This window comes from Aristolochia californica, unplaced genomic scaffold (genome assembly GCF_029961685.1).
Source record: "Aristolochia californica isolate CCGP_79_NKW_82.1479 unplaced genomic scaffold, dmAriCali1.0.hap1 SCAF_13, whole genome shotgun sequence".
In the NCBI taxonomy this organism is placed as follows: domain Eukaryota; kingdom Viridiplantae; phylum Streptophyta; class Magnoliopsida; order Piperales; family Aristolochiaceae; genus Aristolochia; species Aristolochia californica.
In genome coordinates, this window is record NW_027181804.1 from 13,938,321 (window position 1) to 13,951,903 (window position 13,583).

General features: G+C 44.7%; 1 pseudogene; it reads right to left on the reverse strand.

The window, feature by feature from the left end:
* Nucleotides 1–8,794: 8,794 nt before the first annotated feature.
* On the reverse strand, nt 8,795–10,541 carry LOC137947677 (uncharacterized; annotated as a pseudogene).
* Nucleotides 10,542–13,583: the final 3,042 nt, after the last annotated feature.

Sequence of the window (13,583 nt, forward strand, 5' to 3'; positions counted from 1 at the left end):
ATCTTTTAGTTTATATTATAAGTCTGATTGTGTTGGTAATGGTACATTGTCTGATGGTCTTTATAGCATTAACATCCCCCCCCCCCCCCCCCCCCCCCCCCCCCCCCACCCCCCACCCCTCCCAAGCTGGTATTAAGAAAGAGTCCAAGTGTTTCTTCTGTAAAAAGAAGGGACACATGAAGAAGGGAACAAGGAATGCGCCAAGTTTCATAAATGACTTGCTGACAAAGGTAAACCAACCCCATTTGTTTGTGATGAATTTAATATGGTTAATGTCAATATTAAAACTTCGTGGATTGATTCTGGATCAACAATCCACATCTCGAATTCCTTGTAGGGTTTGCAAAACCTTAGGAAACCAGTGGGAAGTGAGCATCACATTTTCTCAGGAGACAAGATGAGCTTACATGGGGAAGCTATAGGAACTTGCTATTTAAATTTAAGTAGTGGTTTTGTTTTAAAATTAGAAAAGACCTTTTATGTTCCAAGTTTCTCTATAAACTTGATTTCAATTTCAAGGCATGTACCTTATGAATATTCCTTTAATTTTTTAGACTCATCTTTCAGTTTATATTATAAGTATGATTGTGTTGGTACATTGTCTGATGGTCTTTATAGCATTAATTTACAAAACAATGCCACTTACGATTCAATGCATGTTCACACTGGTAATGAAAGAGGTGTTATAAATGAGGTTTCCTCTACATTATGGCACTGGAGATTAGGTCATATCTCCATATATAGAATTAAAAGATTAGTGAATGAAAGGGTACTTAATACTCTTAACTTTATTGATTTTGAGACTTGTGTAGACTGAATTAAGGGAAAGCAGTCATGAATTCATAAGCTAAATATAAACGGAAGCAAAGATCATACCTCCCTCCATACGATCAAATTCCGTAAGAAAAATGTCTTTCTTCTCTCTGTTTGGCGCTTCCAATCTCCGAACGCCCTCGACAATGGTTAAACTAAAGGGGGTTTGAGTGATGAAACAGGGGACCAAAACAACAATTTGAAGCCAACCTCCCATCAATGTTCTTCATGGCTTTGTGTTACTGAGGGGGTTGCAACTGCAGGGAGTTGCAACTACCAGAAGTTGAGACCACAATTATGAGAAACCGTTTCTCATGATAAAACGGTTAACATTTTTTTTATTATTTTGCACCGAGTCGCCCTGGCCTTAGATGTGGTTGCCAAGTTCGAACGGTGAGTTGCAGACGACTCAGCCCGAGCTAACTCGCTCGGTATTTAAAAAAATACCTTATGAATTTAATTTTATTTCTACACGCTGGAGGTTGTCTTCAACCTCCAGCTGCCCGCAGAGACAAAGGTTCGCCAACGTTCCTAAGTAACATCGATGCCGGCGACCTTTTCGGAATGGTCGCCAGTGCCGGCTCCGATGCTTCTCGCCATCAGCCGTCGCACGCAATGAGCTCTTAGTGGTGCTGATCTGCCTCCTGGCCGAGAGCGTCGGTGGTTTGCATGATCGGTCGTGGCCACTCGATAGTCGAGAGTCGTCGGGATGTTTTACATTGACTTTCCCGACGACTCTTCAACCAGAAAAAATATTTTTGTCGTAAAAATGACACTCGCCAAATAGAAACAGTTAATGGCTCAATTGGAATCGAAAGGTAGGATTAGAGGTCCGCTCTGATACCAACTGTAAGACTTAAATATGAATTTCTAACGTCATGAATTCATAAGATAAATATAAATGGATGCAAAGATCATACCTCCCTCCATATGATTAGATTCCTTAAGAAAAAAGTTTTTGTTCTCTGTGTTTGGCGCTTTCAATCTCTGAACACTCTCGGCGATGGCTAAACTGAAGGGGGTTTTAGTGACGAGACAGGGGACCAAAACAATGATCTGACGCCATCCTCCCATTAAGTTTTTTCATGGCTTCGTGTTACCGATGAAGTTGCAACTATAGGGAGTTGCAACGACCAGAAGTTGAGACCACGATTATGAGAAACCGTTTCTCATGATAAAATGGTTAACAACTCTTTTTTTATTTTGCACTGAGTCATCCCGGCCTTAGACGCAGTTGCCTGGCTGGAACAGCGAGTCGCAAACGACTCAACCTGAGCCAACTCGCTCGGTATTTACAAAAATACCTTATGAATTTAATTTTATTTCTGCGTGCTAGAGGTCGTCTTCAACATCCAGCTGCCCGCAGAGACAAAGGTTCCCTGTCGTTCCTAAGTCAAGTCGATGCCGACAAACCCTTCGGAATGATCACCGGGGCCGGCTCCGATGCTTCTCGTCGTCAGTCGTCGTGCGCAGTGAACGCTCAACGGAGCTGATCAGCCTTCTGACCGAGCATCGCCACTGGTCTACACGATCGGTAGTGGCTGCTCGACAGCCGAGAGTCGTTGGGATGTTTTACATCGACTTTCCTGACGACTCTCCAACCAGAAAAAAATACTTCTGTCGTAAAAATGACACTCGTCAAACAAAAATAGTTAATGGCTCAATTGGAATCAAAACGTAGGATCAGAGGTCCGCTCTGATACCAACTGTAAGGCTTAAATATGAATTTCTAACGTCATGAATTCATAAGATAAATATAAACAGAAGCAAAGATCATTCCTCCCTCCATACGATTAGATTATCTAAGAAGGTCTCTGTTCTCTCTATTTGGCGTTTCCATCTTTGAACACTCTCGGCGATGGCTAAACTGAATGGGGGATTAAGTGACGAGACAGGGGACCAAAAACAACGATCTAAAGCCAACCTCCCATTAATGTTCTTCAGGGCTTCGTGTTACCGAGGGAGTTCCAACTGCAGGGAGTTGCAATGACCAAAAGTTCAAACCATGATTATGAGAAACCGTTTCTCATGATAAAACTGTTAACATTTTATTTTTATTTTATTTTTCACCGAGTCGCCCCGACCTTAGATGCAGTTGCCTAGTTGGAACGGCGAGTAGCAGACGACTCAGCCAGAGCCAAATCACTCAGTATTTACAAAAATACCTTAAGAATTCAATTTCTTTTCTGCACGTCAGTATCTACAAAAATACCTTAAGAATTTAATTTCTTTTCTGCATGCTGGAGGTCGTCTTCAACCTCCAGCTGCCCATAGAGACAAAGGTTCACTGGCATTCCTAAGTCAAGTCGACGCCGATGAACCCTTCAGAATGGTCTCTGGCGTCGGCTCCGATGCTTCTCGCCATCGGCTGTTGCACGCAGTGAGCGCTCAACGACGTTGATCAGCCTTCTGGCTGAGTGTCGCATCTGGTTTGCATGATCGGCCATGGCCGCTCGACCTCCGGGAGTCATCAGGATGTTTTACATCGACTTTCCTGACGACTCTCCAACCAGAAAAAATACTTTTGTTGTAAAAACGACACTTGCCAAATAGAAATAGATATTGGCTCAATTGGAATCAAAATCTAGGATCAGAGGTCCGCTCTGATACCAACTATAAAATTAAATACGAATTTCTAACGTCATGAATTCATAAGATAAATATAAACGGAAACAAAGATCATACCTCCCTCCATACGATCAGATTTCGTAAGGAAAAAGGTCTTTGTTCTCTCTGTTTGGCACTTCCAATCTCTGAACACTTATGGTGATGGCTAAACTAAAGAGGGTTTGAGTGACGAGACAGGGGACCAAAACAATGATCTGAAGCCAACCTCCCATTAAGGTTCTTCATGGCTTCGTGTTACCGAGGGAGTAGCAACTGTAGGGAGTTGCAAATACTAGAAGTTGAGACCACGATTATGAGAAACGTTTTCTCATGAATCCACCAGTGTCCTATGTTGAAGATGATTATATCGGCATCTTTGTACATACAAGAGGAGGAATCAATGAGTTTAATCTGAGTGTCTGATTGGGCTTGCCCGAGGCTGAATTGTAGACTTCGGATTCTTCGACCAGGAACGGGGATCAAACGAAGCCAATCGAGCACTTGTAATCCTGAATAGAAAAGAACGTCATATCAGAGAAAACAGAGATAAATTATTCAATGCTTTGCCAGTTTTGAAACAGAGAGCAACTCATTCTTGAAAGTTGAAAACCAAGAAGCTGGTTGTTATGGCGCTTTACTATAAATCTGAAAACAGAGAACCATCCGGTCTTGAACATACTCCTCCTAGAAATCTCAAAGACTAGGTGATTCTCGTAAAAGCTAGACAAGCGATTCCACATGTTTTGATTCAGGGAATCACCCACGAAGACCATGTTCTTCTCTCGCAGCATCTCAAGCATCGTCTTACCATCCAATCTACAGAGCCCAAAACAGAACCAATCAATCATCAAAGAAAAGCTAAACTATAAATAGTTTAAGGAGGCCATATTCGAATGTGCAACAAGTTGAAAACCTGGGAATACTGAAGGCTTTTGGCTGCCATTGCAACCTCATGAAATCGGAATCCGGCCTCCCATTTTGAGCACATTTGAAGGCGTCGTCCATGAAAAGGCATGATCCTGGCTGGTATATGGGATACGAATCGTCAGGTACCCAGTCTCAATGAAAAAGATCACAGGATCCCATAACTTTAAATCCATTCTCCACCTTCCTCTCACTCGAGCTTTCATTTCTTTCAGTTTCTCTAATAGGCAAGTTCTTCACGGGAACGACGAGTTTTTGCGCATCAGTTTCATTAATGAATGGAGGAACAAAATGGGCATTCATGGAGCCGATGCAAAGCAAAATTGTGTTAGGTTCTTCCCGAGCCATGGATCGAGTCACCCTTCTTTCCTCTCTTCCCTCCATATTGAATCTTGACGCTGGAAGAGGATTCTTGTTTCTTGAACGTGGAATGATGGAATTCGGAATGGAATGATTGAGCTTTGAAGGAAGCTCGACCTGGACCTCAAAGGGAGAATCCGACCTAGACCTCTGAGGGAGAATCTGACCTGTTTAATTCTAATTTTCTCAATATTTACTTTCCTTCACCTTGACGTCCCCATAAATAGGGTTGAGGATGAAAATACAAATTAGACCCATGGGTCAATTGGTTCATGCCATATTACATCTAAACCAAACCAAACCAAATGGAATTACATAAAAAGTAAATTGACATAATTTAATTCCTATGCCTGTGGATAACTCGTGATGCTATGGAGTCCATAACATCACCCCCCCTTCTGGAGAAAGAGCTTGTCCTCAAGCTTGAAATAGGGGTAGAGATTTCGGAAGGCATCTAATGGCTCCCATGTCGTGTCACTGGGATCAGCATCAGCCCATTGCACTAGGATCTCCCAATCACCCTAAATGCGGCGAGCCTGTAACACCTGTGCTGGAGTAGAAAGGACACGTCCCTCATGTAGTGGGGGCAGAGGTGTGTGCAGCAAGGGAGACTCACCTCGGAAAGCCTTCAGTTGGGAGACGTGAAACACATTGTGAATCTTGGCCTCTGGAAGAAGCTGCAAGCGGTAGGCAACTGTACCAATGTGGTCCATCACCTTAAAGGGACCATAATACTTCAAAGAGAGCTTGTGGCATTTGGAGGTTGTCAGTCACCACTTATTCACAACATTTTAGCCTCCTTGCATGACAGTACACATGAGGGCCGACAAAAAACATATTTTCGGATAAGTCAAGAATTTTATTGGAGGGGTATGAAGCGCAGTATCGCTGATTATGTGGCGGCTAGTCAAATAGGCTCCAAACGCCACAAGCTCTCTCCCAAGTATTATGGTCCCTTTCAGGTGATGGACCGCATTGGTACAGTTGCCTACTGCTTGCAGCTTCAGCCAGAGGCCAGGATTCACAATGTGTTTCACCTCTCCCAACTGAAGGCTTTCCGAGGTGAGTCTCCCTTGCCGCACACACCTCTGCCCCCACTACATGAGGGACGTGTCCTTTCTACTCCAACACAGGTGTTACAGGCTCGCCGCATTTAGGGTGATTGGGAGATCCTAGTGCAATGGGCTGATGCTGATCCCTGTGACACGACGTGGGAGCCATTAGCCGTGTTCCAAAACCTCTACCCCTAATTCGAGCTTGAGGACAAGCTCTTTCTCCGGGGGGGGTGGGGGTGATGTTGTGGACTCCGTAGCATCACGAGTTATCCACAGGCATAGGACTTGTGTGGTGTAGAAAGATCCAGTTTTTGAAGAGGACCAGACTATCCTGAATCATCCAATGTTTTTCCGAGCTCCCCTGCTGGATCTCATGATATAAAGCAATAATATCCGGATACTATTGTGTTTCCTCCCGAATAGAATCCAATAAGTGAGCTCTGGGCTGACTGATGGATGTAATTACGACTCTGGAATGTCCCGAGGAGATAAAGCATCAGCCTCCACATTCAAACTCCCAGGTTTATACTCCACGGTAAAGTCAAACCCCATCAGTTTATTTAACCAGTGCTGCTACGGTGAGGTAGTGAGGCGCTGCTCAAGCAGATACTTGAGGTTGCAATGATCGGTGCATATAAAAAATGGGCACCCCCAGAGATAAGGCTGCCAATGCTGTATTGCTTGAGTTAAACCAATCAGATCCCTCTCATAAGCTGCAAACTTGTGGTGGTGTTGGCCAAGTTTGCGGCTAAAACAAGCGATCAGGTGTCCTTGTTGGTGTAACACTGCACCAATACCGCCCCCCGAAGCATCACATTCCACCATAAATGACTCATCAAAGTCCGGTAGCTACAAAACTGGTGCGGATGATAAGGCCTCTTTCAACTGCTGAAAGGAATGAGTCGCTGTCTCGGACCAAGTAAAGGCATTTTTCTTGAGTAGGTTATTGATCGGTGCTGCAATCTAGGCATGCTGCAATCTGGCCATAGCTAGGGATAAATTTCCTGCAATACCCAGCTAGGCCCAAGAATCCCCTTAAGGCTGTAATGGAGGTGGGAGGAGGCCAATCTGCGACGGTCTAAATCTTAATCTGGTTTACCTTCACCCCAACTGCTGAAATAACATGGCCCAAGTATGCCACTTCTAAGGTACCCATAGAACATTTGGACTGATTTAAAACCTACTGATGTGAGTGGAGAAGAGTAAATACCTGGTGAAGGTGCTGAGGATGCTCTTCCCAACTGTTGCTGTACACCAAAATATCATAAAAAAATACCAAAATGTATTTCCTCAAGAGAGAGGAAAATACCTCATTCATGAGAGCATTTGAGAGACCAAATGGCATCACGAGGAACTCGAAATGACCGTGGTGCGTGCGGAACACAGTTTTCTCCACATCTGATGGATGAACGTGGATTTGATGATAGTCAGACTTCAAATCTAGCTTGGTAAATATAGTAGCACTGTGTAACTCATCTAGCAACTCTTCCACCACAGGTATGGGAAATTTGTCTAATTGTGTGCGCATTGAGTTGCCTGTAATTTACACAAAACCTCCACGACTTATCCTGCTTGCGGACCAGTAATACCGGGGAGGAAAAGGAGACCTGCTTGGCTGAATAATTCCCTAGGTGAGCATATTTTGGCACTGCCTTTCAATCTCATCCTTCTGTAAGTGGAGGTAACGATAAGGATGCACCACTACAGGTTCAGTGCCCATTTTCAAACGGATGCGATGATCACAGTGCCTAATAGGCGGTAGAGCAGTAGGTTCCTAAAAGATATCCTCAAAATCTATAAGTAATTGAGATAACTTAGAGTTGTCAGAGCTATGGACCAGAACAGTCTGAAGGGCGCAGGGCACTGGGGCCTGGGTGCCATGCAATGTAATCTGACGGTGGTCCTCTGTGAAGGTCATGGTCAGAGCCTGAAAATCCCATAAAATAGGCCCCAACAATTGGAGCCATTTAATTCCAAGCACCAGATCAAATCCGGACAGTGGGATCATGTTAGGTTCTTCCCTTGCCATGTATCGAGTCACCCTTCTTTCCTCTCTTACCTCCATGGATGCTCTTGACGTTGGAAGAGAATTTTTGTTTCTTGAACGAGTAATGGTGGAACTCAAATAGAACGAAGGAGCTTTGGAGGAAGCTCAACCTTGGACCTCAAAGGGAGAATCCGACCTAGACCTCTGAGGGTTAGGTTCTTCCCTTGCCATGGATCGAGTCACCCTTCTTTCCTCTATTCCCTCCATGGATGCTCTTGACGTTGGAAGAGAATTCTTGTTTCTTGAACGAGTAATGGTGGAACTCAAATAGAACGAAGGAGCTTTGGAGGAAACTCAACCTTGGACCTCAAAGGGAGAATCCGACCTAGACCTCTGAGGGAGAATCTAACCTGTTTAATTTAATTTTCTCAATACTTACCCTCTTCATTCATTTCACCTCCCTATATAGGGAGTTAGGGAAAACATGCCAAAGGCCATAAGTTCAACAAATTACAAATAAACCCCTAATGTTCAACAAATTACAAATAAACCCCTATTGAATAGAAATTGCAAATAAACCCCTAATGAATCCATAACATTACTCCCCTCCTTGAGAACGAGCTTGCCCTCAAGCTCGAATGTAGAATGGCCTGTCCATACAAAAGTAGAGCAACCTAGCAAAGGAGCAATTTTTTTTTTTTTCAACTAAAGTTTGTGCCCGTATTGCATGGGGCCACATATGGATCTCCTCGATGCATCTGATCTAGCATAGATAAGTAGAAGAGCTTCAGCAACATCTCGGACAGCAGCTCTGTGTTGGACGTTGTGTTTCTGTCCATACTCCAAAGCTTAACTTGCAGCTGCTATTTTTGCAAGGTAGCACCAGTTCCCAGTTGTTCTGTAGTATACTTTGTCTGACCAGAAAGTCTCATCCATGATTGTATCTGTGGACCATGTTGTTGGCATAGGAACAGAAAAGGGAGAAGAAACAACAATAACCTGTCTCACAGGTGTCTCAGTTAAGGCCTTACAGGATGTAAAAATAAACCTATTGAACCCAGCTACTTCCAGGATCCTTTGTTACTCCAGTCTTTGCCATTTTCTTCCTGACTTCCAAAGATTCTTTCCATAAACCAGCTTCTGAGTAGAGACTTGACAGAAGAACGTAAGAAGCATGAGCATCGGGCTCTAACTGCATCACTCTGTTTGCTAATTCCTCTCCTATACTTACATTCTTATACTTCCAACAAGCACTTAGTAACGTTCTCCATACTGAAACACCCACATTGTAAAGGCAGCCAACAATGAATTTATATGCATCATATAGTTTTCCAACTCGCCCAAGAACATTAACCAAGCAGCAGTAAGGTTCAGATTCTGGCTCCATCTTATAGTTGTCGCACAACATATCGAAGAAGAACATGCTCTCCTCTAGAAGGCCCACATGACTACAGGCTGTGAGCAAACAGATGAAGGTTGTTTTATTAGGATCTGTCTTCGTTTTCGCCAACTCGTTGAATATTTGAATTGCGTTGTCTGCTCTTCCATGCTGCGCCAGTCCTTTAGCATACATGTCAACAACCGAGCTTCCAACATAGACATCTCCAACCAAACCAGCTTTAATCATCAAAGAATGAAACTGCCTTCCAACATCTAAAGCTGGTAAGCCAAAACAAGCAGAAATACAAGAGGCAAAAAAGAATTGAGTTGGACCAAATTCAGCCACTGCCATTTCCCTACATCTTCTGAAAGTTTCAAATCCAAGCCCATTCTGCTCATAAGATCCAATTATAGTACTCCACAAGACTTCATCGCTCCTATACATGGTTGCCAAAGCTCTATCAGATGCATATATTGCTCGACATTTAGAGTACATATTGATTATTGCATTTCCCACATTAGTTTCAGAACCATGAACTGATGTGACAGCAAGGCCATAGTTGTTCCTAATTACAGCCTTCAAATGGTGATACACTTCAACTCCCATTTGCATGGTTTCCTTGAATGAGGAGGCCCTGACAGGAAGGATCATAAACTTCTGCAGTGCAAGTTTGTTGCCAACAGGAGATCCTCCATTGAGCACATTGAAAGCAGGTACCGGTAGCACTAAGGTCTTGTGCCCAGTCAGGTTGGCACTATGCTGGTATAGAGGGAGATTCTTCACACTAGCTCCTGTTTTGCAGATGGCAAGAGAAACTGCGAGAATGGCAGTAGCACCAAGCTTTGGTTTGCACCAATCCCATTCATTAACTGTTCCATCAAGTACTTGGGACCCGGAAGTTATCAATCTCAGTCTGCTCAGTAGGAACCTTTCCAATTAAGGCAGGCCCAATTATTGCATTGACATTCTCAACAACGCTAAAAACACCTTTGCCAAGATAGTCAGATCCCCCATCCTTCAGTTTTAGCTGTTCAGATATACCTGTAGAAGACCCGTCTACATTGCTAAGGTTCAGATATACGGCAGCCCTAGCAAAAGTCCCATTGCTGCAAATGATATCTACCTCAACTGTAGGATTTCCACGGTTGTCGAAGACCTGTCTAGCCTTAACAGTTTTGATGGTTACCATTTCTCGCACAACCCAAGTTTCACCAGCGTTCCGGTTGTGGCTGAATGCGAGAGGCATGGCTTGCCCAACATTCTCATTTCGACCGGCCATTTCAGCAAATATGTGGAAGGCACGAGGATTATCCCCAAATTGGAAATCCAGGTGAACCAAATAAGGGCCCCCGAAGACCGAACGTTCAAAACCCAAAGGGAAGAGCCTGTAATAGACTCTTTGGACCTTGGGAAAAACATTCGAGATGAAATCCGCAACAGTGTCGTTATCAGATGCTTGTGGAAGCAGTATCAATTTGAAATCCTCTAGGCGAAACCTTACTACTGCCGCCAGGGCCACGATTTCAACTTCGAAATCGAAATCGTGAGGTTTGGGTTGTTGTCGGTTTGTAGAAGGACAGAAATCACAGTGCGTCAACGGTGGTTGTCTAGAATTTTTATACCCCGAGCCAGCTTCTAGCCCATCAAGCTGGAGACGTTGTGGACGGTGAACAACATGGAGGAGTGGCCAAAATCGATAGCATCTCTACTTCTCGACGAACAGGTGTCGTTGCACTACGACGGCAGAGGAGGGCTTCGGTTTGGAGGTCGCCTCGCCGTCGGATTTCAGAAGTTCGGGGAGGTTTTTCGAGATAGGGAGCTCTCGGATATCCGGCGGCTTCGGAGGGGAAGACTTAGAGCGGCCAGAGAGGGAGGGGTGGCCTGCAAACCCTCTTCCATTTGTGACGACGATGGGTTTGCAGGGTATCCTTCCGATTTTGGACATGGTAAGTCCCCAATTTCGGATTTCGCCATCGCGGGAGAGACAGAGGGCTCTTTGAGGTCGTACGCTGCGGATTTCTCTGATTTATTTGCTGCGGCACTAGAGACCTTAGCACGAATCCGAGCCATTTGTGCATCAAGTCGAAGAGCAGATTGACGAAGAAGCTCCTCGTGAGGAGATGAATTGTCGCTGCTGGTCTGCGCTGGTGGAGCTGGGGGTGGATGGGGAGGGAGGGGTTCGGCAGGTCGTGTATAACTGGGCACCGAATTAGGGGCATATGCATGGGGTTCCATTGTGGGATGTGGGTGGCGCAGTTGTGGTGGTGGTGGTGGCGGGTGGTGATGGTGGTGGTCAGCCGGAGGATTGTAGCTTCCCGGTGGCGGTGCTCGAAGTGCACTGTCCTCCTGTCACCGGAGAAGGAGCTGGATTGATGCATCCATGGCTGCCATGGCCGAACGCATGTCAACAGTGGTCTGACGAACCTCGTCAAAGGATTGATTTTGAGCCTCTATCTTTTGACGATTTTCCTCAATTAGTTTACGCAAATCCGTTGGGGAAGAGGAATCCCCAAGGGTGGACCTGTCTGATACCAAGATGTTAGGTTCTTCCCTTGCCATGGATCGAGTCACTCTTCTTTCCTCTTTTTCCTCCATGGATGCTCTTGCCGTTGGAAGAGAATTCTTGTTTCTTGAACGAGTAATGGTGGAGCTCAAATAGAACGAAGGAGCTTTGGAGGAAGCTCAACCTTGGACTTCAAAGGGAGAATCTGACCTAGACCTCTGAGGGAGAATCTGACCTGTTTAATCTAATTTTCTCAATACTTACCCTCTTCATTCATCTCACCTCCCTATATAGGGAGTTAGGGAAAACATGCCAACGGCCATAAGTTCAACAAATTACAAATAACCCCTAATGTTCAACAAATTACAAATAAACCCCTAATGAATCCATAACAGATCACCAAGAAATATACAATAGAGGCGTGTCCCACAATATCAAAGTGTGTGGCTGGAGAGATGCCCACACTGGTAATGTTAGCCCCATTGGCTACTGAGACAGAAAGGCCTGTCTGTTGCTGGATGACTAACCCAAGTTGTTCGGCCGCTGGCTAACTGATGAAATTATGTGTGCTGCCAGAGTCAACTAAAGCAAGTAATTGTAGATGATGTAACTGGGCTTTAACTTGCATGGTATTAGAATTGCGCAGACCAGTCATGGCATGAAGTGAAATCTCTGGACCCTCTTGGTCTGTCTCCACAATCTCTTCCTTTGGTAGTATGTCCTCACAATCCTTCCACAGACATATACTGAATAATCTTTTGCATTTGTGACCTGGACATACTATTCATCACAATTAAAACAAAGACCCTTGGCCTTTCTCTGATCCATTTCTTGTTTGTTCAGTTTTTTGAAGTAAGGACCTGGTGGAATAGAGTTAGAACTGTCTGGGCGCGGTGTTGCACTGGCTCCAGAACGTGGAGGCCCAGAATATGGTGCTGGCGCAGTGGCATTGTGCCTTCCTGGCCAAGCTGGTTTTCTGACCAGTGAATCCTTTAGAACTCGCTGCTTATGCTCAATTGACCTGGCTAAATTCATAGCGTGGTCCAAATCTGTAGGACCATGTAATTCAACTTCCAGACGCAGAGCTTCTGTCAAACCAACAGTAAAGATGTGAACATACTGGGTGTGATTGACAAATTCATTAGCGTGGGCCAAACGTTCCTTAAAGGTCTTTTGATACACATCTAGTGATCCATTCTGCTTATAATTGATCAATTCGCCCAATGGATTGCTACCAGCTGGAGGACTAAACCTCATCATGCATGATTGTCTAAAGGTTGCCCAATCCTTAACCAATTGGTCATTTCAGAATTGGTGGTACCATAGTGCTTATTTGAGCATGTGGTATGCGTCCAAATAAACCTTCCATCCGCAGGTGTTTTTTTATGATAAAAGAATTGATCACACTTGGTTAACCAAATCAAGGGGTCCTTAACCCATCATATGTAGGAAAATCGAGTTTGAAATACCTGGGAACCGTATTTGGTCCCTATGCGGCAGACCCCAGATGGGGATTGTTATGGCGCATTGGTGGTGGTGGAGGAGGTGGTGGCTGGTAGTGATGGTGGTCGGCCGGTGGAGAGTAGGTTGTTGGCGGCGGTGCTCGTAGACCACTGTCGTCTTGTCGCCGGAGGAAGGCTTGGATGGCGGCGTCCATGGATTTGATGGCCTCACGTTGGTCAGATGTGGTATGACGCACTTCTTCCAGGGATTGAGCCTGAACGTCTGTCCTCTGGCAATTATCTTCAACTAGTTGTCGTAAATCCTTAGGGAAAGAGGAATCCCCAAGGGTGGACCTGTCTGATACCAAGATGTTAGGTTCTTCCCGAGCCATGGATCGAGTCACCCTTCTTTCCTCTATTCCCTCCATATTGAATCTTGACGCTGGAAGAGGATTCTTGTTTCTTGAACGTGGAGTGATTGAGTTTTGAAGGAAGCTCGACCTGGACCTCA